General features: G+C 51.9%; 1 protein-coding gene and 1 pseudogene across 1 annotated transcript in view; one reads left to right on the forward strand and one right to left on the reverse strand.

Moving 5' to 3' along the window:
- The window catches only part of LOC130026613 (polypeptide N-acetylgalactosaminyltransferase 12-like), a 144,829-nt gene that overhangs the window by 82,244 nt on the left and 41,186 nt on the right, over positions 1 to 21,399 (forward strand). The gene's annotated exons all lie outside the window — the stretch shown is intronic.
- LOC130026776 (uncharacterized) lies at positions 5,363 to 5,443 on the reverse strand (annotated as a pseudogene).

Raw genomic sequence — 21,399 nt, forward strand, 5'->3', positions numbered from 1 at the left:
TATGGTGGTGGGAAGGTACGATGGTGGTGGAATTGGTGTTTGAATATTAAATGTAATAAATTATTGTCAACAACTTTATGAAAACAAAATAAAAATTTGCAAAAAATTCAATAAAATGTGAAGCATGAAAAGAGAACAGAAAAATCAAAGATACACCAATCTAATGCGTTTTTTTTTTCCCTAGACGTGTTTTTTTTTATTTTATTTTTTTTTACAGTTGTAGATTTATAATTTTTTGTGCTTTGGTTTCAATTATACAATGATCAGATACTCATCCCTCCACCAGTGCCCATTTTCCACCACCATGGATAATATCCCTCCCACCCCCATCCCCCCATCCCCCTGTCTCTGTGGCAGGGCAATCCCCTGTGTTCTCTCTCTCCTTTTGGGTGTTGTGGTCTGCAAAAGAGGCATTGAGTGGCAAACATGTTCAGTCCATAGTCTACTTTCAACATGCATCTCCCCTCCTGGGAGGATCCTCCAAACATCCTTTATTTGGTGCTCCCTTCTCTATCTGAACTGCCCTTTCCTCTAGGATACCCGGCTGGCCTCTACGTTATGGAGTAATCCTCCTGGTGCTGATCTCACCTATTCTTGGGTATTAATCTCATACTTTGTTACTTCATATCCCCCAGATGAATGCAATCTTTCTATGTCTATCCCTCTCTTTCTGACTCATTTCACTTAGCATGATACTTTCCATATTGTACCACTTGTATGTAAATTTCATGATTTCATCTTTTCTAACAGCTACATAGTACTCCATTGTGTAGATGTACCAAAGTTTCTTTAACCAGTCATCTGTTCGTGGGCATTCAGGTTTCTTCCAGTTTCTGGCTATTGTAAAGAGTGCTGCAATGAACAAACAAGTGCAGATGTCACTTCGACGATACATTTTTGCCTCTCTGGGATATATTCCCAGGAGTGGTATTGCTGGGTCAAATGGGAGCTCAATTTCTAATTTTTTGAGCATCATCCATACTGTTTTCCAGAAGGGCTGAACCAGTGGACATTCCCACCAACAGTGAAGGAGTGTCCCTTTCTCGCCACATCCACGCCAGCATCAGTTGCTTTTGTTCTTTTGAATGTGGGCCAGTCTCTGAGGTGTGAGATGGTATCTCATTGTGGTTTTGATCTGCATCTCCCTGTTGATTAATGATGTAGAGCATTTTCTCATGTGCTTTTTTGCCATTCGGATTTTTTCTTTGAGAAAGTTTCTGTTCATTTCATTGCCCCATTTTTGGATGGGGTTGAATGTTTTCTTCTTGTGGAGTTTAACCAGTATTTTGTATATCCTGGATATCAACCCCTTGTCAGATGTGTATTCGGTGAATATCCTTTCCCATTCTGTAGACTGTCTTTGTATTTGTTTCTTTGGAGGTGCAGAAGCTTCTTAGTTTAAGATAGTCCCATTTATCTATCTCTGTTTTCACTTGCTCGGCCAGTGGCGTGGCATCTTTGAAGATACCATTAGCTTCAATGTCATGGAGGGTGTTGCCAACGTTATCTTCAATGCACCTTATGGTTTCTGGTCTGATGTTGAGGTCTTTAATCCATTTTGATCTTACTTTTGTACATAGTGTTAGGCAGAGTTCTGAGCCTATTTTTTTGCATGTTGCCATCCAGTGATGCCAACACAATTTATTAAACAGGCTTTCCTTACTCCACTTCACATTACTTGCACCTTTATCAAAGATTAGATGATCATATGATTGAGGGGAGATGTCAGTGTATTCAGCCCTCTTCCATTGGTCTGCAGTTCTGCCTTTGTTCCAGTACCATGCTGTTTTAATTATTACTGCTTTGTAGTACAGTTTGAAGTTAGGGAGGTTGATTCCTCCCTTTTTCTTTTTCCCAAGAATTGCTTTAGCTATTCGTGGGGGCTTATTGTTCCATATAAATTTCAGGAGTGTTTGCTCCATTTCTTTGAAGAATGTCATGGGTATCCTTATAGAGATTGCATTGAATTTATACAATGCTTTCTGTAGTATTGCCATTTTGACAATGTTAAGTCTCCCGACCCATGAGCAGGGGATATCTTTCCATTTCCTCATGTCCTCTTTTATTTCCTGAAGTAGCGTTTTGTAGTTTTCTTTGTACAGGTCCTTTACTTCCTTAGTTAAGCTGATTCCTAGGTAATTGATTTTCTGGGGCACAATTGTGAACGGGATTGTTTTTTTCATGTTGCTTTCTTCTCTCTCACTGTTTGCGTATAGGAAAGCCATGGACTTTTGGGTATTGATTTTATAACCTGCAACTTTACTATACAGGTCTATTGTTTCTAGGAGTTTTTTGGTGGAGGTTATTGAGTTCTCTAAGTAGAGTATCATATAATCTGCGAATAGTGAGAGCTTGATTTCTTCCTTTCCTACCTGAATGCCCTTAATATCTTTTTCCTGCCTAATCGCTATTGCAAGTACTTCCAGTACTATATTGAACAGCAGTGGAGAGAGTGGGCATCCCTGTCTCATCCCTGATCTTAGAGGGAAGGCTCTCAGTTTTTCCCCATTGAGGATGATGCTTGCTGTAGGCTTGTGGTAGATGTCTTTAATTATGTTGAGGAAAGTCCCCTCTATACCCATTTTGGCTAGGGTTTTCATCATAAAGGGGTGCTGGATCTTATCAAATGCTTTCTCTGCATCTATTGATATGATCATATGCTTTTTATCTTTTCTTTTGTTGATATGGTGGATTATGTTGATTGATTTCCGAATGTTAAACCATCCTTGCATCCCTGGGATGAATCCTACTTGGTCATGGTGTATGATCTTTTTGATGAGTAGTTGGATTCTATTTGCTAGTAGTTTGTTGAGGATCTTTGCATCTGTGTTCATCAGGGATATCGGCCTGTAATTCTCTTTCTTTGTGGTATCTCTGTCTGCTTTTGGTATCAGTGTGATATTTGCTTCGTAGAAACTGTTCGGAAGTGTTTTTGATATTCCAATTTCGTAGAAAAGCTTAAAGAGCATTGGGAGTAAGTCCTCTTTAAAGATTTGGAAGAATTCACTAGTGAATCCATCCAGGCCAGGACTTTTGTGCTTGGGGGAGACTTTTTATTACCATTTCAATTTCCTTAACGGTGATAGGTCTGTTCAGGTATTCCAGGTCTTCTTGGTTCAGCCTTGGGAGTCTGTAGGATTCTAGGAATTTATCCATTTCCTCGAGGTTTTGATGTTCCGTGGCATAAAGCTTCTCAAAGTACTCCCTGAGGATTCTCTGAATTTCTGTGGTTTCTGTTGTAATGACCCCCTTTTCATTTCTGATTCGATTTATTAGGGTTTTCTCTCTCCCTTTCTTTGTGAGTTTTGCTAGAGGCTTATCGATCTTGTTAATTTTCTCAAAGAACCAGCTTTTGGTTTCATTGATCTTTCGGATTGTTTTTTGTGTTTCCATCTCATTAATCTCTGCTCTGAGTTTTATTATTTCCTTTCTCCTGTTCGGGTTGTGCTCCTTTTTTTGGTCCTTCTCCAAGCTCTTAAGCTGTGAGGTTAGGTTACTTATGTGTGCTCGCTCCTCCTTTCTGAGGAATGCTTGTAGAGCTATAAACTTTCCTCTTAACACAGCCGTTGCTATGTCCCATAAGTTTTGGTAACTCGTGTTCTCATTTTCATTCGTTTCTAGGAATCTTTTGATTTCCTCTTTGATTTCCTGTCTAATCCACTCGTTGTTCAATAGTGCACTGTTTAATTTCCAGGTGTTTGATATAGTTTTCTGTTTTTGTGTGTGATTCACTTCTAATTTCAGCGCATTATGGTCTGAGAAGATTGTTGATACAATCTCTACCTTCTTAATTTTATGGATGCATGTTTTGTGGCTCAGCATATGGTCTATCTTGGAGAATGTTCCATGTACGCTTGAGAAGAATGTGTATTCAGCTTTTTGTGGATGAAGTGTCCTGTATATATCTACTAAGCCCCTTTCTTCCATTGTTTCCCTCAAATGAAGTATGTCCTTGCTAAGCTTGAGTCTGGTTGATCGATCAAGAGGTGACAAAGCAGTTCTAATGCGTTGTTTTTATAAAAAAAAAAAAAAAAGCAATGGCGTCTAAGCTACTAAGATAGCCCACAGAATGGGAAAAATTATTTACCCAATATCTAGCTGATGAAAGGCTAATATCCAAGTTATATAGCACATTGGTAGAACTTTAAAAAAAATATCTCCCAACCCCATCAAACAAATGCAGAGAGGAATAATGAACAGAAACTTCGTCAAAGAAGAAATTCAAGGGCTGGAGCGATAGTACAGTGGTAGGTTGTTGCTTTGCACGTGGCTGATCTGGGTTTGATCCCGCCATCCTACGGGCTACACCCGCCTTGGAACCCCAAGTGTTCTGTGAGAACCAGAAGGGAGTGTCCTTCCTAAAGACACCCCATGCACACCCCATCCTCCCTCTCACCTAGAGGTGGAAATCACACCCAGATCCAAGACAGACCTGAGCCAACAACCCGTCAAAGACAAATTATGTTGGCAGAAGATCAGACAGACTGTGATGCCCGTGAGGTAAGGAGGCTGCAGACACCCAGCCCAGGGCACGAAGTGACCTGCCTGAAAGTGATGTGTTCCCCCCAGGAGTCAGAAATGTTTAAACAGAATTCTTACTCACCTGTAATTCCGTCTTTTACCTACCCTGTTAAAATCATATTCATCTACCCCAACCTTGTCTTTCTTCCCTCTTCCTTCCCGCCCTTCCCCTCTTCCCCCCTCCACCTTCCTGCCCCCTCCCTTCTCCCCTCCTCTGCCCCTTCCCATTGAGGAATGGGGCTATGGGACTATGAGGCTCTGCGGCTACACAAAGCAATTGCAGACGTGCCCCCATGACAGGGATGCTACGCACTAGGAGTGGCGAGATGACCCAAACAGAACAACATTGAGACTCGTACTCTGCAAGTAAAGAAGTTACACAGTCTCCAGGGAAGCTCAGCTAGAGAAGAGGGCACCAAATCAAGGGTGCGGGGAGGATCCTCCCAGGGTGGGAGATGCATGCTGAAAGTAGACTATAGACCAAACATGACTACCACTCAGTGCCTCTATTGCAAACCACAGCACCCAAATGGGGAGAGAGAGAACAAGGGGGAATGCACTGCCAAAGAGGCAGGGTGGGAAAGGGGGTTGGTGGGGTAGGAGGGATGCTGGGACCCGTGGTGGTTCAGGATGGGTGCTGGTAGAGGAATGGGTACTTGATCATTGTGTGACTGAAACCCAAGCACAAAAATTTATAAGTCTACAATTGTACCTCATGGGGTTTCACTAATAAAAAATAATAAAAAGAAAATTCTTGGATTAAAAAAAAAGGTACACAGCCTCCAACACATCCATATGTGCAGGAGCAAACTCAAAACATAAAATAATAACCCAATTAAAAAATAAATCCAAATAAATAAATTTCAATTTTTAATATGAACAGATACTACACTTGATCTTAGCCAAAAGGCCGAGAAGCTCAGGGGGATGGAGTGATAGCACAGTGGTAGGGCGTTCGCCTTACAAGCGGCCAACATGGCCAACCCGAGTTCAATTCCTCCGCCCCTCTTGGAGAGCCCGACAAGCTACCGAGAGTATTCGATATGCCAAACATAGTAATAACAAAGTCTCCAATGGAGACGTTACTGGGCCCGCTTGAGCAAATGGACGATCAACGGGAGTGCCTTTACCTTTTACCTTTACCTTTTAATATGAAAATTAAGAGATCGTGGGGTCTCACCATGTTTCGTGCTTGTCCCTATCCCTCGCCGAGCGCACCCGCCCCTACCCAGTCTTTCCAGAGGGATTCAGGGCTTCATTCTTATGGTGTTTATCCGGATGCCACTCAGGTTGGAAACTGCTCCTGAACTGTTCAGTGGTTCTGAGCAAGAGATTTAGTCCACTGCTTCTTGCAAGTCAGAGGATGGGGTCCCATCCGATAAGCAGAAAGGCTGGGGTCGTGAAAGTTAGAGTGGGTTTTCACATCAAAATCTAGAGTCGCAAAACTTAGATGTGGGTTTTCACATCATAATCCCAGGGACTGTGCCATCTGGGCAATTGGTAGCCACTGGGGCCCTTTGTTAGTCATCACTGTCACCCCTGAATGGGGACCTGGAGGTAGTTTGTTTACCTTTGTGGCACAGCGAGAGATCAGAGCCCCCTACCTCAGATACAGGTATGCCCAGACCTCTGCCAATGGCCCTACCCTGGGTCAGGGCACCTAGAGCCTGGTGCCCTTTCTCAGGCACTAAGAGGATCAACCTCTATGCCTCTGGAGCCCTACTGCTGATTTTTTTAGGTTATTTGTTATTCTTTTTTTCACTTCTAAATGCTCATTCTTCCAGGAGGTCTGGTGCCCAGCCTCAACCAAGAGCTGGAGCAGAGCCTCTGAGGCTCTCTTTCAGTCCTCTTAGGCTTCTGACACTAGGACCTTATCATCTACAGACTGCAGGATGGTCCATTCAAGGGCTCCAACGAGGATTTTCTTAAGTCCAGAGCCAGGGTCTTCCTGAAGAAGGTGGCCGAGTTTTTGAATCCTTGGGCAACGGGTCCACAGTGACTGAGGTTTCCTCCTGTCTCTGGATCCTTTGGCCCAAAGGCAAACGGGTCTGCTTCCTGGAACAACTTACAAAGGGGGAAGCATATGTTTTGAGGTTCAGGCCAGTCAATCATTGGGCACTAGAGGAAAACAGACTCAAGAGAGTGGAAGGGCTGGGTACCACAAGGTGACCAGCAGGACCGACCACACTGACTTGGCGCAGATCATGAGTTCACAACTGAGGCCAATGGGTTGCTCCCAGTTGAGCTGCATCCCACCACTATTCCTGCCTCCCAGACCTGCGCAGTATCATTCCCTATCCCTAGCCACACCTCAAGGTCTACCTGACATTGTGGATGTTTCTGGAGGCTCACTCCTAGCATGAGTTTACCAGCAGAGGGGCATGATACTGCCATTAGAGGGCGCCTGGAGAGGGTATTTTCCAAAGTGGGAATACACAGTGTCAAGGTGGACATTTATTAGCGCTTCTAGCTCTGTCTGGAGATCTAATGCCAATAAGATACTAAAGTGAGGAACAGGGAGAACCTTGTTTTCCATATGGAACCCCCAGCATCTGCTGAGACCATGGATTCTCGTGTCCAGCAAAAGCAGGGAAGGGCTGCACCTCCGGTACCTTCAACGAGCTCTGCTTCCTATGTTGCCCTATCTTGGGGGTCATGGGGCCCACTGTTTCCACGAGGCTTTTCTTGGGAGTGTAGGTACCAAGTTACCCTGCCTTCCCTGCCTGCCTGGGGACTCCCTGTGACTCTGTCAGACTGTCCAAGTGGTCCTGATGTCAGTAGACATTTCTGGAAGCTACCCAACTTTGAATGTCTGCCACTCCCATTCACAGAGGGTCACAGCTTGTCTGGTGTGATATTGGCACTTTGTTCTCTCCTGCAGCATGTCATGGCCCCCTGGGGCAATGATCTGGGGCCTGGCTTCTGCCCCTCCGCATCCTCCACCCCTGACTCCTGCTCCTGCTCTGGCTCCCCTCTTTCTCCCTGCCCCGTGTCTGCCATGCCAGGTCTCGCCTCCTCTAGACCAAGGGCACACTAGAGATACTGGGGTCTGGCCTTAACCACTCCACTGGGGTAGAGCTATCTCCAATGTACGAGTGGCAGTGCCACCCAGCTGCCATGCTCTCTGCCAACTCCTCCTGTACCCCTGGTGCCACTGCTTGAGTGTCGCTCTTTTTACTTTTGGTCTTGTCTTGCTGCTTTCTCCCCTGCTTGGTAGTGAGTTTTGTTGTTTCACAAATGAGAATTGCAGCACTAATATAACTTTGAGTTTTCAACGACTATGAACTCATACGAACTTTGCCAAAATTTCTGCCTAAAGCTAACTAAAAACCAAGCAGCAGGGACGGGAGTGATAGCACAGTGAGTAGGGTGTTTGCCTTGCACACGGCTGACCTGGATTTGATTCCCAGAACCCCATATGTTTTCCTGAGTACAACCAGGAGTAATTTCTGAGTGCATGATCCAGGAGTAACCCCTGTGCATCGCTGGGTGTGACCCATAAAGAAAAAATAAAGCACATTTTGGAATGTGGTAGAACATGATGAGATAATAGTGCTAATGGAATGAACAGCTCCAAAGACTGAACACCGCACAAGGCAAGAGATCAGTTTTACAGCAGATCTGATGGGCGACGGGGTATCAGCAAGCAGCTGACCGGAGAGTATGGAACAAGAAATGACCAAGCTTTCTTGTTGCAGAGAAGGATCTGGAGCATATCAATAACGTAGGAAATTTCGGGGGATTTTCCCAGGTTTCTAAGTTGAACAGTGTGACAGACCACCACTGGGCCATCCCGGGTGATTTCACTCCCTGTCTCGTCTCTCCCAGACCCTGTGCCTCATGGCAGCTCCTGCTCTCCAGGGTAACCTGTCTGAAATTAGCCTGCGAGAAATGTGGGTAGAGGTGCACTCTCTGCTTCAGCAGGGCTCAGGAGATCCTAGTATCAGGACTTGAACAGGGCTGGGCCGCATCAAGGCAAGCACCTTCACCCCTGCAATATCCCAGGGGCCCATTCTTGAAAAGTCTGAAAGTGCTTGGGAGTGGAAGCTTCGGGTTCCACGGGGCTGTCTCCCTGGGCACTGTGCCGTGCAGAAGGGGGAGTGGGGAATCTTTAAGGGAGCCCAACTCTACAGGAAGGAGATTTAGGTGGGAAGCAGCTGAAAAAAATACCGCTTGGAGCAGGGCATTAGTCCAGCAGATAAAGTGATCGTCTTGCACACTGCTGACGTTGGATCAATGTGCCCCCCTAGTTCCACTAGGAATGGTCCCTGAGCTACGTCAGGGGCAAAGCCTGAGTATGTCTGGGTGTGGTGCTAACACCCAAAGAAAAGTGCTGCAAGCAGACAGGTCCGGCCTTTTCCTAGTGCCCTAAGGAAGGATTGCTCAAATTCTTAGAGGCCATAAGAGGGATTTCGCTGTTAGGTGGAAGGGGTGAGGGAGGGGTAGGGGGTGACAGCAGTGGCTCTCCAGTTGTGACTCTGCCTGAGCAGTGACAGTCCACTTGGACAGTCCACAGTGGCCTGACTCAGGCCAGGACTTGGCTGCTGCTTTGACACAAAAGTGTCCTGAAAATGTGTGTCAGGGTCCTCAGGAGGAAGAAGCCCCCAGTGGGGGTCAAGAGGCAGGACACCCGGGGGCAGAACCAGGCGGACCCTGCTCCCGAGGCCTCCACCTCCCTTGGTTGGCTGAGAGCCTGGGGCTGCCCCTCAGTCTAGCCAGTTTCAGTTTATCTAAGGGCACTGAAGTGGAGCCGAACGCAGTGGAGATCATAAAGCCTGAGGAGCTGGAGGTGGTAACAGTCAAGAAGGACAAGCTGGCGGTGTGGGGAAGAGTGTGCATCTGGAGGCAGAAATGTCCCCCAACACTGGGCAATGGGGATGTGGGGGGCAGAAATGTCCCCTAGTAATAGACACTAGTGGTCTGGGAGGCAAAAACAGGCCCCAAGCAGTAGGCACCAGTGACATGGGGTGCAGAGGTTTCCCCTAACAATAGACAGCAGGGTTCCGAGGACAGAAATGTTCACAATTACTCGGCACCAGGAATGAGCAGAGCTGAAATTTCCTCCAAAAAAAAAAAGCACTAGGAATGTGGGGGGAAATTGTTTTCCAAACTAGACACAAGAGCTCTGGGGAGAGAAATATCCCACAACAGAGAACAGAGCTCAGATAGCAGACATGTCCTCCAACACTACACAATAAGGAGTCCCAGGAGCAGAAATACTCACCCCCATAGAAATAGTTCAAAGAGTAGCAATAATAAATGACCACCACCCACCCCCAACCTTAGACTATATCCCAGGAGAGAGGAGTGGAGAATGCCTCTCACCCCTGCTTTCCAACCTAAATGTTGAGATATTTCCGGTTTGTGGGTTGTCCTTGCATGGTCCAGGGCATTTTCCACTTTTTGAGTAAAAATTCTGTCCAGAAGGCCAGAGAGAAGTCTCAGGAGACTCAGTACAGGCTTGGGATGCATGAGGTCAAGAACGTTCCCTGGCACCACAGGGTCTCCTGATCACAAAGGCTGGAGCAAATAGAGATCCCCACAAACCCCAAACCTCTCAGGTATGTACATAGGCCATGAGGGTCAATGAAGCAGTACTTGGAAGGATCTCAGTGCTTAGAGGAAACACTCATTCAGAGCATCTGATTTTCAAAACGTCACTTGGGTACAACCATCTACCCGTCCTGGCCCAGGGAAAACGAGGCAACACTCAAACCTTCGGTTCATGGGCTACAGACCAAGCAAAAGTCTGAGCCGAGACCTCCTCCTCCTCCAGTGCACTTTTTCTATTCTGGGAAAGGAAGTCCTGAAAAGGATGGAGGCTGGAACAGTCAGCAACTGAGTTCTAGGCACTACCTGGGACAGTTTCAGGGATCATGAATTGGTGGCAGAGGAGATAGAGGGGAGAGGGCTGAATCAGTCTCCCTGACAGCCACTGTCCTGTTTCCAAGATTGTTTCTACAAATGGATGCATCCCAGCCTGTGTGGGTGTGTGGCATTGGGTGGGGCGGGTCCTGCCAGGGAACAGCTCATGCTTCTTGATGAAGCATGAGCTGTCCTGTGGGGGTCTCACCATGGATCAGAACCTAACATGAGATGCCCATGACCATGGTGCCTGTTCCGTCTACACCCCCTCTGCAGTGCCCACCGGGAAGAGCCCCCATCTTGCCCCAATGCTTCATGGGTGCCAGGCCCCCTAGTGGCCAGATCATGCCTCAGGAAAAGGACCTGCAAACCTCCAGGTATTTCCCAAACGTCTCAAGGACTGGATGGATTTCTCTGCCCAGAGCCTCATCCCAGTGTGGAACCCTTCATTGCCCACAGGCTCCCCAGACAGCACAAGCCCACAGTGACCCTGTGCCCCACCATCAGAGATGGATTTGATTCTCAGCCCAGGAAAAGTGAGAGGGGGAGATGTCAGAGCTACAGGAGATAGCCGCAGACCACTGGGGCCTGAATATGCTCAGGGCAGGGAGGACAGGGGCACTCGGGGGTGCCATAGTGGGCACGGGCGATATGGGGGAGTTGGGGTTCCTTTCAGGCTGCAGGACTCGTGAGGGCAGCGTGGCCAGGCTTAGTGGCCCTAGTTGGGAGTGTGTGTATTGAGAGGGATTTCCAGAACAGGCCGGGAGCAACACCAGGAAGCGTTCAGCTTCACCAAGGCCAAGTCTGGTGTCCAGCTCCCAGTAGGATGGACTGAGTCTCAGAGAAAGGGGCAGAGCTGGGATAGGGAGGTTCTGTGGGGTCATTAAGAGCCCTCCATGGCTCAGAAAGGGAAGTCTCTTTGCAACAGGGGGAACTGGTCAGGGACTGACTGGGTCTGGGGGCTCAAAAGCCCCACAAAGTGGCTGCTGCGAGTCTGGGAAGAAGCAGAGACAGGACAGAGAGAACGTGGACACCGGATAAGGCGGGAGCAAGAACTCTGCGGGCCTGAGGAGAGGAGAGGGGAAGGGCAGGGAGGGCAGGGGCTCCAAGGAGAGAAAGGAGAGGGGCCTGGGGAGTGAGGGGCGGTGGGGACAGCGACCAGGAAAGCCCCTCTGCCAGGCTCACTGGGCTCCCACAGCAGCAGCCAGGCCAGACCTAGGGGTGCTCAGGGGCGAATCCTGGCAGCTTCAGCCCAGTCTGGGCATGGGGGGACGTGATCTCTGGGAATGAGAAAGTCGTGGACTTAGCTACGGGAGACCGAAAGGGTCAGTGCTCCTGGCCCACCGTGGGGCCCACAGAATTCCAAGCCACAATCGTCGGTAGGGGACAGTGCCCGAGGGTCCGGGTGGGGGTGGGGAGGCCCATCAGGCCCACCAGGGCAGAGGCTGGTGCAGCCTTCATTGTGAGGTTACCCCTGGGGGCTGTAGATTTCTCCCTGGCCAATGGGGTTGTAGCCACGAGGCCAAGCCCCCATCCCTGCCTATAAAAAAGCTCGTGGCCCCGCCCCTCGGGGCACCCTCTCTCAAGGATGCTTGAGAGGGAAGTGGCCCCAACACACCTTTCCCCTGTCGATCCTTCGAGGGGTCACCTAGGGGTCACCTCCAGATGATGACCCTTCCACGGGTCATCTACGGGTCACCTCTAGGGGTCATCTCTAGGGGATCTTTGGAAATTGGCAGAGCACAACGACGGTAAGAAAAGGCCCTGCGTTGGCCCTGCACTGGTCAGCGTATGGCCCCGAGGCCACAGGATCAAGCCCGGGCCCATTTCCAGCAAGTTTTCCGGCAGTTTTGTCCCCAGCAGGCTCTGTCCTCGTCAGGGTCTCCCGGGACTCTGGGATGGGAGTCCCCAGAGAGCCCCTCTCCAGGACCTGTCCGTTCCTGTCCCCAGAAGAGGACCTCCTGGGCTCCTGCTCTCTAAGACCTGGGTGGCTGGACACTGGCTCCCCAGCTCAGGAAACAATGGAGGTGGGAGCTCAGGGCAATGCTGAGGAGCTGCCTCAGTGGCGCTGCGAAGTCAAAGCAGGGTCCCCGGGTACACAGACCCCTCACCACAGACCCTCCTGCCAAAAACCACTTAGCGTGCGACCACACCCTTCCCGTCTAATTTAGGACAGAAAGAGATAGAAGAACAGAATTTTAAAACATCAGATATATCTTGTAAAGGCGGAGAGTCACATGGCAGCGCCTCATCCGTTAGGGGTGAATGATTTGGGCTGGTGCTTGGCACCAGGAGTTTGAAGCCTGTGATGTCTGAGGAGGGCAAGGCAGGGAGGAATCACTCAGAGTGTCCTGAGGCCACGGCCACATCCCTGCTTATAGAAATGCTCGTGGCCCCATCCCTCGGGACACCCTCTCTCAAGGAGGCTTAAGGGAGAAGTGGCCCCAATGCACCTTCTGCATGTTGACCCTTTCCCTAGGGGATCATTGGAAATTGGCAGAGCATGAAAAGATGGGAAGAAAAAGTGCTAGGCCGGTGGTAACCCGCCAACCCTGGGCCATGCGCTGGTTCTGCACTGGTCAGTGTGTGGCCAGGAGGCCCAGGATAAAGTCTCTGGCCATTGACAGCCACGTTTTCAGGCAGTCTTGTCCTCCAGCAACTTCTGTCCTCGCCAGGGTCTCCCGGGACTCTGGGATGAGAGTCCCCAGAGACCCTCTCTCCAGGCCCTGATTCCTCCTGCCACCAGAATAGGATCTCATGGGCTCCCGCTGACCAAAGACCTGGGTGGCTGGACACTGGCCCACCCAACTCAGGAAACAATGGGGGTAGGAGCTCAGGGCATCACTGAGGAGCTGGGGAGTCAAAGCAGGGTCCCCGACTCCCAGAAAGCTCACCACAGACCCTCCTGGCAGTGGGTTTAACTGTGCAAAAACACCCTTCCCCTCTTGCTTGGGACAGAAAGAGCTGAAAGAACAGAATTTTAAAACATCAAGTGTATCTGATAAAGGCAGAAGTTTGCAATTTAGAGCGTCATCCTTAAGGGTTGAGTGATTTGGGCTGGTGCACAGCACCAGGAGCTTGAAGTCTGTGATGTCTGAGGAGGGCAAGTCGGGGAGGACTGACTTCGAGTTTCCAGGGAGGGGCCCTGTGAATGGGGCATTGTGACACGGGAGACAGGCTGGGAGCAGGAGCTGGGCGAGTCTCCCTGTCCCTTCACACCTGTGTCCTGCTCTGCGGGCAGCCAGAGGAAATGGGGTCAGCTGTCCACTCCCCAGAATGTTACGACCCTGAAAATGCAGAGAGCTCTAGGGCCGGGACATAGAACGCTTGTTTCTAGTTGTCCCTCGTGTCCCTGCCAGCACTGCCAGGAGGGCTCCAGTGGGTCCAAAGCAGGAAAGAATCCACTTTTTAAGGGGCCCGGAGCAGCAGATGGCGGTGAGAAATGAGCAGCCCCCGAGATGAGCAGTAGGAACCAGAGTCGGGGCTGTGGACCATGAAGTTTGGGTGGGGTTGAAGGTCTGGGGTCCTTGACTGTCTGCTTCCTCTCAGGTTTACCGGCCTCTGGGTGCCCCCGAAACAGCCACATCGTTGAAAACATTTCGAAGGACAGGTGGAGGCAGGAGGTTCCAGTAACAACGGGTGAACCCGGAGAACAACTGCGGATGCGAGTGGGGGCCGAGGGAACTGAGCTGGGGTGAGAGAAGCGGGCGCAGCGCCGCCTGGAGTCTGAGGGCTGTGGGGTGGCCGGCCGGGAGCCCGGCCAGGCTCGAGTTTTGTCTCTGTAACAGTGGAAGGGGTCTGGGTAACATTCCCCAGTCTTGGAGCTGAGCGAGTCTCCTATCATCTCCAATTATCACCTATCATTCCAACATGTCTTCACTGCGAGCCCAGGAAAAGTTGCCGAACACGAAGAGTTTTGAGAGAGGGTGCAGGGGTTTGCTGGCCATCAGCTCCCCTCCACCCTGGGGTATTCTTGGGGCATAACAATTCAGTCTTCTGGGCTCTGACTTTCCTGGTCTGTGAAATGGGCTGGTGAGACCCCCTGTGAGGCCAAGAGCCTGCCTTGGGTGATGGCAGGAAGGACAGGTCAGAATGCCCTGAGGGCTGTGGTGACACTGACTGGCCCACACTACACAGAGGGGTCTGGAGTTGGCAGTTGCCAGGTAGGAGTCAGGGTCCGAGGCAGAGGGAGACCCAACTCCTAGGCTCTGAGACAAAGACGCCATGGGGGCCTGTGGCTGAGGGTCTGAGCCCTGCATCTCCTGGCTGGGATGTAGTCGGTCCTCCTGCCTGTCCTCACAGACACTCCTCGTACCTCCCACAGATGCCAGGGCAGGACTAAAAGGTGCAGTGCCAGTGGCCTCCCTGGGGCCGATTCTGCTGGTACCTGGAAATGCACATAGCTGCCGACAAGAGTACCTGGATGCCCGCTGTCACCTGGGCTCCAAGGAGGAGCAACTGTACCAGCAGATGCGGCGGCAGAAGCAGCCCATAGACCAGCTGCAGCAGGTGCCACCAAGGCAGCAGGCCCTGCTGGAGGCCGCCATCAGGGAGCTAGGGAGACCAGGTGAGAGAGGGGCCACGGGCTCTGGGGCAGGAAGGCCCTAGACCTGCCTCCTCAGCTAGTGCCTTCACCCCAGGTGCTCTTCTGTGGGACTCAGCAGCAGAAACAGCAGCTGCGGAACCTGGTAAACTAAAAAGGAGTCCTGGAAAAGGGTGAGTGACAGGGAGAAGCCCCTGTGGGTCAGACGGCGGGGCTACTGGGAGGGGAACCAGGCGGCCCCACCCCCGCCCCCCACCTCCCTTCCTTGGTTGAGACCCTTATGCTGCCCCACATCCCATCCACTCCAAAGGGATTGGCGTGGAGACGAACAACACACAGGTGCTCCTGGACACAAAACGTGAGGAGCTGGAGGCCACGGAGAAGGAGGAGGCACAGGAGGCCAGGCAGGAGGAGTGCCAGAGTCCAGGAGCTGGAGGAGTCAGTCAAGTCCCAGGGGGCAGGGACCATGGCCTGTGTGAGATCCAGAGACGCTCCTGTTGCTGTCCTTAAGGAAGAGGAGTCCACCGTCATCGGACCCAGGTCCTGTAATGACCCGCCGAAAATCCAGAAAACGCAGCTGGTCAGCAAGAGCTCCACTGGCAGCCTGACACCTAGCTGACACCTTGATTTTATTGCACCGACGCACCCTGCCTCTCTCACCCATTTGATCTAGCCCAGCCCTGTCCTCCGCAGGCCACCCGAGTTCTGCCTTCTTCCTCTGCCCTTTGCTCTTCTCCCTCCACTAGAACCAGGGATATCCCTCACTGCAAGACCAGGGATCAGGGTAAAGCCAGAGCTATTCTGCATCTCAAGAAACGGGAGATCAGGGGGTCAGTAAAGTCTCCATTCACTAGACCCCGAGATGTGGGGTAAGAAATGTCCCCACCCCTAGAAACCATAGGGATCAGGGGGCACAGTTTCCCCCTCCACTAGACCCCAGGAAATGGGGGTGCCAGAGATGCCCCCCCACTAGACGCCAGGATTCGGGAGGGGCAGAGATGCCTCCCCACCACTAGACGTCAGGGATCGGGGGGGCCAGAGATTCCCCCCCCACTAGAGGGCAGGGATTAAGGGGGGCATAGATGCGCCCCCACCACTAGACGCCAGGGATCGGGGGGGGCCAGAGATTTCCCCCCCACTAGATGGCAAGGATTAAGGGGGGGGCAGAGATGTCCCCCCACCACTAGACGCCGGGGATCGGGGGGGCCAGAGATTCCCCCCCATTTGAATGCAAGGATTAAGGGGGGGCAGAAATGCACCCCCACCACTAGACGCCTGGGATCGGGGGGGGGGGCCAGAGATAACCCCCACTAGATGGCAAGGATTAATGGGGGGGCAGAGATGCCACCCCAACACTAGAGGCCAGGGATCGGGGCGGCGAGAGATTCCCCCCCCACTAGAGGGCAAGTATTAAGGGGGGGCAGAGATTCCCCACCACCACTAGACGCCAGGGATCGGGGGGGCCAGAGATTCCCCCCCACAGAGGGCCAGGATCAAGGGGGGGCCAGAGATGCTCCCCACCACTAGATGCCAGGGATCGGGTTGGGGGGCCAGAGATTCCCCCCCCACTAGAGGGCAAGAATCAAGGGGGGGCCAGAGATGCCCCCCCACCACTAGACGCCAGGGATCGGGGGGGCCAGAGATTCCCCCCCCACTAGAGGGCAAGGATCAAGGGGGGCCCAGAGATGCCCCCTCACCACTAGACACCAGGGATCGGGGGGGGCCAGAGATTACCCCCCCTCTAGAGGGCAAGGATCAAGGGGGGGCCAGAGATGCCCCAACAACACTAGACGCCAGGGATTGGGGGGGGGGGCAGAGATTCCCGCCCACTAGAGGGCAAGGATCAAGGGGGGGCCAGAGATGCCCCCCCACCATTTGACGCCAGGGATGGGGGGGCCATATATGTCCCCCCCACTAGACGCCAGGGATGGGGGGGCCAGAGATGACCCCCTCCCACTAGATGCCAGGGATCGGGGGGGCGAGAGATGCCCCCCAACCACTAGACACCAGGGATCGGGGGGGCGCCAGAGAAGCCCCCTCAACACTAGACGCCAGGGATCAGGGGCGGCCAGAGATGCCCCCCACCACTAGACGCCAGGGATGGGGGTGCCAGAGATGCCTCCACCACCACTGGACGCCAGGGATGGGGGGGGGCCAGAAATGCCCCCCCCACCACTTGACGCGATTGATCGGGGAGGCCAGAGATGCCCCCCCACCACTAGACGCCAGGATGGGGGGGGTGACGAGATGTCCCCCACACCACTAGACGCCAGGGATCGGGGGGGCCGAGATGTCCCCCTCCGCAAGGTCCGAGGGATCAAAGGGGCCGAGATGTCTCCCTCCACAAGGTCCGAGGGATCGGAGGGAAGAAATGTCCCCCTCCACAAGGTCCAAGGGATCAGGATGGCAGATATATCCCCCCAGCACTAGCAAACAATGATTTGGAGGTCAGAAGTCACAACTCAGCTCTCCCCTCCCCATTGTGGGGTCCTGTTTCTGCGCATGACAGCCCTGAAGCTTGGCCGCTGGTACCATAGAGTGACCGGATTCTACACACTCTTTGGGGCTGTTTGGGGACTTTGTATTGCTGGCTGAGAAGAGGGGAAGGAGGAAGGCGGGCTTTGTCCCTGACCGCCACTGTCTGATTTTCATGATTGTTGCAATAAATGGATCTATCCCAGGCCTGTGTGGGTGTGTGTGTCACTGGGCGGGGCAGGTCTGGCCAGTAGTTGACAATTGCTTCTAGATTGTGGGAAGCCTTGGCCATGTCACCATGCCAAGACGCGTCACCTGCCTGCCCCTGTGTGAAGCCTGTCAATGACCCCAGGAGAGTCCACCCCAAGGGTTGAAGGTCTCAATCACGGATGCGTCCCCAGGAGGGAGGGCAGGATACAGCATCCAGAGCCCTGCCTTCCACTGCAGCACCTCCATGGCCTCCCCTGCCCCTGGTGCCTGTTTCCCCATTCCCCTCTGCAGTGCACCACGGACAGACCCCAATTTGCCCCCTAGTGGCCACATCAGTTTTCTCAGGATGAGCACTTGAAAGTGCTCCTGCAGCAGATGGGTCCAAGGTGCTGTCCCCTCAGCCAGGCTCCCCCTTGATGGCACCCACCCTAGCAGGAAGACAGTGTGTTATCAGTGGAGCAGGATGGGGTTGTGAATGGAACATGTTTCTAGTGTCCCCGAGTCTGTACGGAGCTGATCCCTGATAATAGCGCCCCACTTCTTTGTGGACCATCAGATTCCCTAATACAAGTCCCACTGCCACCATCACAGCACTGTCAGACCCCATGTAATAGAGAACCAGGCACTGACTCCTCTTTGCTCCTGCACACCTGGACCTGTTGGGACAGCCTTGGCTGAGTGACACTCTACTGGTGACAAGAAGTGTGTCCAGATTCATGTATCAGACCAGATGGCAAAGCCTCAGAAGGCAGAGCCATCCTGTTCCAGTAATTTCCAGGAATTTGGTCAGCCATGCCCTTCCTGCCTGTCACATTCCTACTTGGATGGGAATCAGGGATCGGGGAGTCACCAGGGATCAGCCTGGTAGGGCTGTTCAGGGCAGGCACAGGCAGGTCCCGGTTTACCCCTCGGTGCCCAGTTCATAGACCTTCCCCTCTAACTGCACCATGGGCCTGGGGCCGCCCGTGCACTCTCATGGATCTTCACACCTCACACATATCCTGCACACCCTCTCGAAGCTTCTACTGGGGCTCTGGGCTTAGTTCTCTGTGTCCTGCCTCTGGGCCCCTGGGCTCTGGAAACACCAAGTCCAGGTTTGCCTTGAGGTTTGGGGACCTGGGAGATTGTGGGGATCAGCGGATTGAGCCCTCTCACCCCTTGCCAGTGGTGAGAGCTGTTCTCCCATTGAACAACTGTCTTTGGAGTTTTTCCTTTTAGGATCATACAGAGTCTCACCAAGACAGGTGGCACCAAGAATTGCTGGAAGCATCCTAGTGTATTCCATGTGTGCAGGCTCTACCCAGCTATCCCCCAAACGGGCAGTAGCAGGTCACAGCATAATTATGTAGGTTGTTTACAGGCTACCTTGATTCTGTGGTAACAACTTTCATCTAACATGCAGTGGTGCCTAGTGCTCTCAGGTGCTCCCACAGTGGTGATTCCCGTTTCTACACTCAGTGTTCGAGCGTTCCCGTGAGCCCCTTCCATCCTTGCTCGGGTAACCTGCTCTCCCTTAGTCTCTTGCTAGGTGAGAGATTTGGGAACCCCATCCGGGTCAGACAGAAGGACAGAGACATATAAATAAAGTTAAGGAAATAGGAGTAGCTTAATGGGGGCGCTCCCGGGGGACTCTCTGAACCTCAGGTGAGGCAGTGGTACACCCGCGCCCTGGTTAGACTAAGGGGGCTATGAAGTTGTCTTGGTCTGGTCCTAGTCATCTGTTCGTGGGTCAATGGTAAGGAACCTGGAATAAAGCCTGGTGGCTTGCTGTCACCGGGTGGGCGATAAGTCTTGTCTTCCTCACCTGGAACAAGGTGATCTCTGACTCCAGGAATGTTGTTGTCCACTCAGCCGGTTGCCATTTGGTTCTGGTCACCATTTTGTCAGAGCAAACCTCACATTTGATTCTTGTCAAATTTGGTGATTCCTGACTCATTCATCTTCTCCACCTCCTAGAGTGGGTCTCTCAGAGGTCCTGCCTAGTTTTTCGCTTCGGCCCCTTGTTGCCTGCTTGGTTCCCTTGCCTGAGGCTTGGCAGACAGAATCATTTGCCAGCCCCCCTTAGCTCACCCCGCTGCGGCTGATCCTGACTAACTAGCACCTGCAGGTTAATCTTCTGGCGATGCTTAGTGATGAGTGACTCTCTGGGATTTTTTCTCATTTCTGGCCTGACTCTGAGAGATGTCCATTCTACAGTGAGGCCCTCAGGAGTGGCCAAACCTGACCACGGCTGGGCCTGACCAGCCTTCAGCTCCCTGGCCCTTCTCGAGTTCATTCTTTCAACTGGCTCAAAGCCCCCTCCCCCTCCTGACTGGTTTGAGTAGAGCAGCGTTCAGTCTTCATTGGAGAAAACACCTTTTCCTCCCTGCTAGGCACTGAGCAGGCCCAGGGCCCATTGATTGAAGAGACAACTGCAGCCAGGGAGTCTGTTTGGTTCTGGACCCTTACTGCCCATGGCATTCTGGACCTGTAAGGTGTTTTTCTACCTGGGTGGCCAGTTGAGTCAGAGACCCTCTTCCTGTTCCCAATCACCACAGCCCCCATCTGGCCTCTGGGGCACACAGAGCAGTGAGGAGACCAGAATCAGCCCTGGGGATGGGGTGATGTTTTTTCACCTCTGGGCTGCTCAGGCAAAGGAGCAGAGCACAGTTAGCAGGCACATCCTCCCTCTGCCCCCTTACCCCTGTCATGATCCTACCATCCAGGGTATATTCTCAATGACTCCATGCTCATCAAGGGTCAACTGTCAATCAAGTTGAAACTAGCACCCTGGTCTGCACTTGCTGGTGACCTTTGTCAGGATTCCTGCCCCGCACACCGCCACCCACCCAGGCTCTGTCTCCTTCCCCTGTCTGGTCTCTACAGGTACCTGCAGAGTTTGCACTCTGCTTTGGCAGCCTCAGGCAATCCATGGTGTTAGCTCAGTGCACCAGAGAGTCGACCCTGGGGGCTCAGCACCACTCCCCATTTCTATTACTGTTAGTATTTGTGACCAAGGAGACCAGGGCTAGTCTAGGTGCTGGCAGCAGTGCCGTTGGGGCAGACCCTCAGTGCCCGAGCGTTTCTTGCCCTGCTCACATCCAGCCTGCCTCCAGCTCTCCCTGCCAGAAGACCCACGGTTCTATACTTGGACACGGTAACAAGTTGCTGATGCAGATGTTTCTGTTTCCTCGCCTCTTTAAGTTAAACGTTTACAGCAATGGTGAAATTTGCTTCTCATCAATGTTGCCTGTCATCTTGCATAAGCTCAGTAAGAGAATTACACATTCCTTTAATCTGCCGCTTCAAATTTAGCTCAACGTAAAGTCAGGCATGAAAGGTCAGATCTGTTGGCTTTTCCTGGCCCATGTCATCTGCTCCTACTCCCCGGACTCCAGTCCTGGGGCCAGTTTTATTTTGCCTATCCCAGACCCAAGGGGTCCTTGACCATTCTTTTGGCCAGAGACTGTCCCATGCTGTACTCTGGACCATATCACATGTGGGACCTTAGACCTTCCCTTGTCCAAATCAGGGTCACCTGGCGCATGTCTGAGGTCCATCCAAGGCCCTCCAAGTGATGCACATTTGAGAATGTTTGAATTAAGGACAATCACTGGGAAACTGAAACTTTAGTAAGATGAATGTCCAGGATGAGATCAGGACCCACCTGTGACTGCATCAAGCATCAATCAGTGTCTGTGTGGGGGTCTCTTTGCCAGGAGCCCAAGAGAATACCAAGGCCATCAAGGAGAGAAAAACTAACATTTCACTGGTAGTCTGGTCTGGAAAATGATGCCCTTTTGTCT

The sequence above is a fragment of the Sorex fumeus genome, unplaced genomic scaffold, assembly GCF_029834395.1.
Source record: "Sorex fumeus unplaced genomic scaffold, SorFum_2.1 ptg000034l, whole genome shotgun sequence".
Taxonomy (NCBI): Eukaryota; Metazoa; Chordata; class Mammalia; order Eulipotyphla; family Soricidae; genus Sorex; species Sorex fumeus.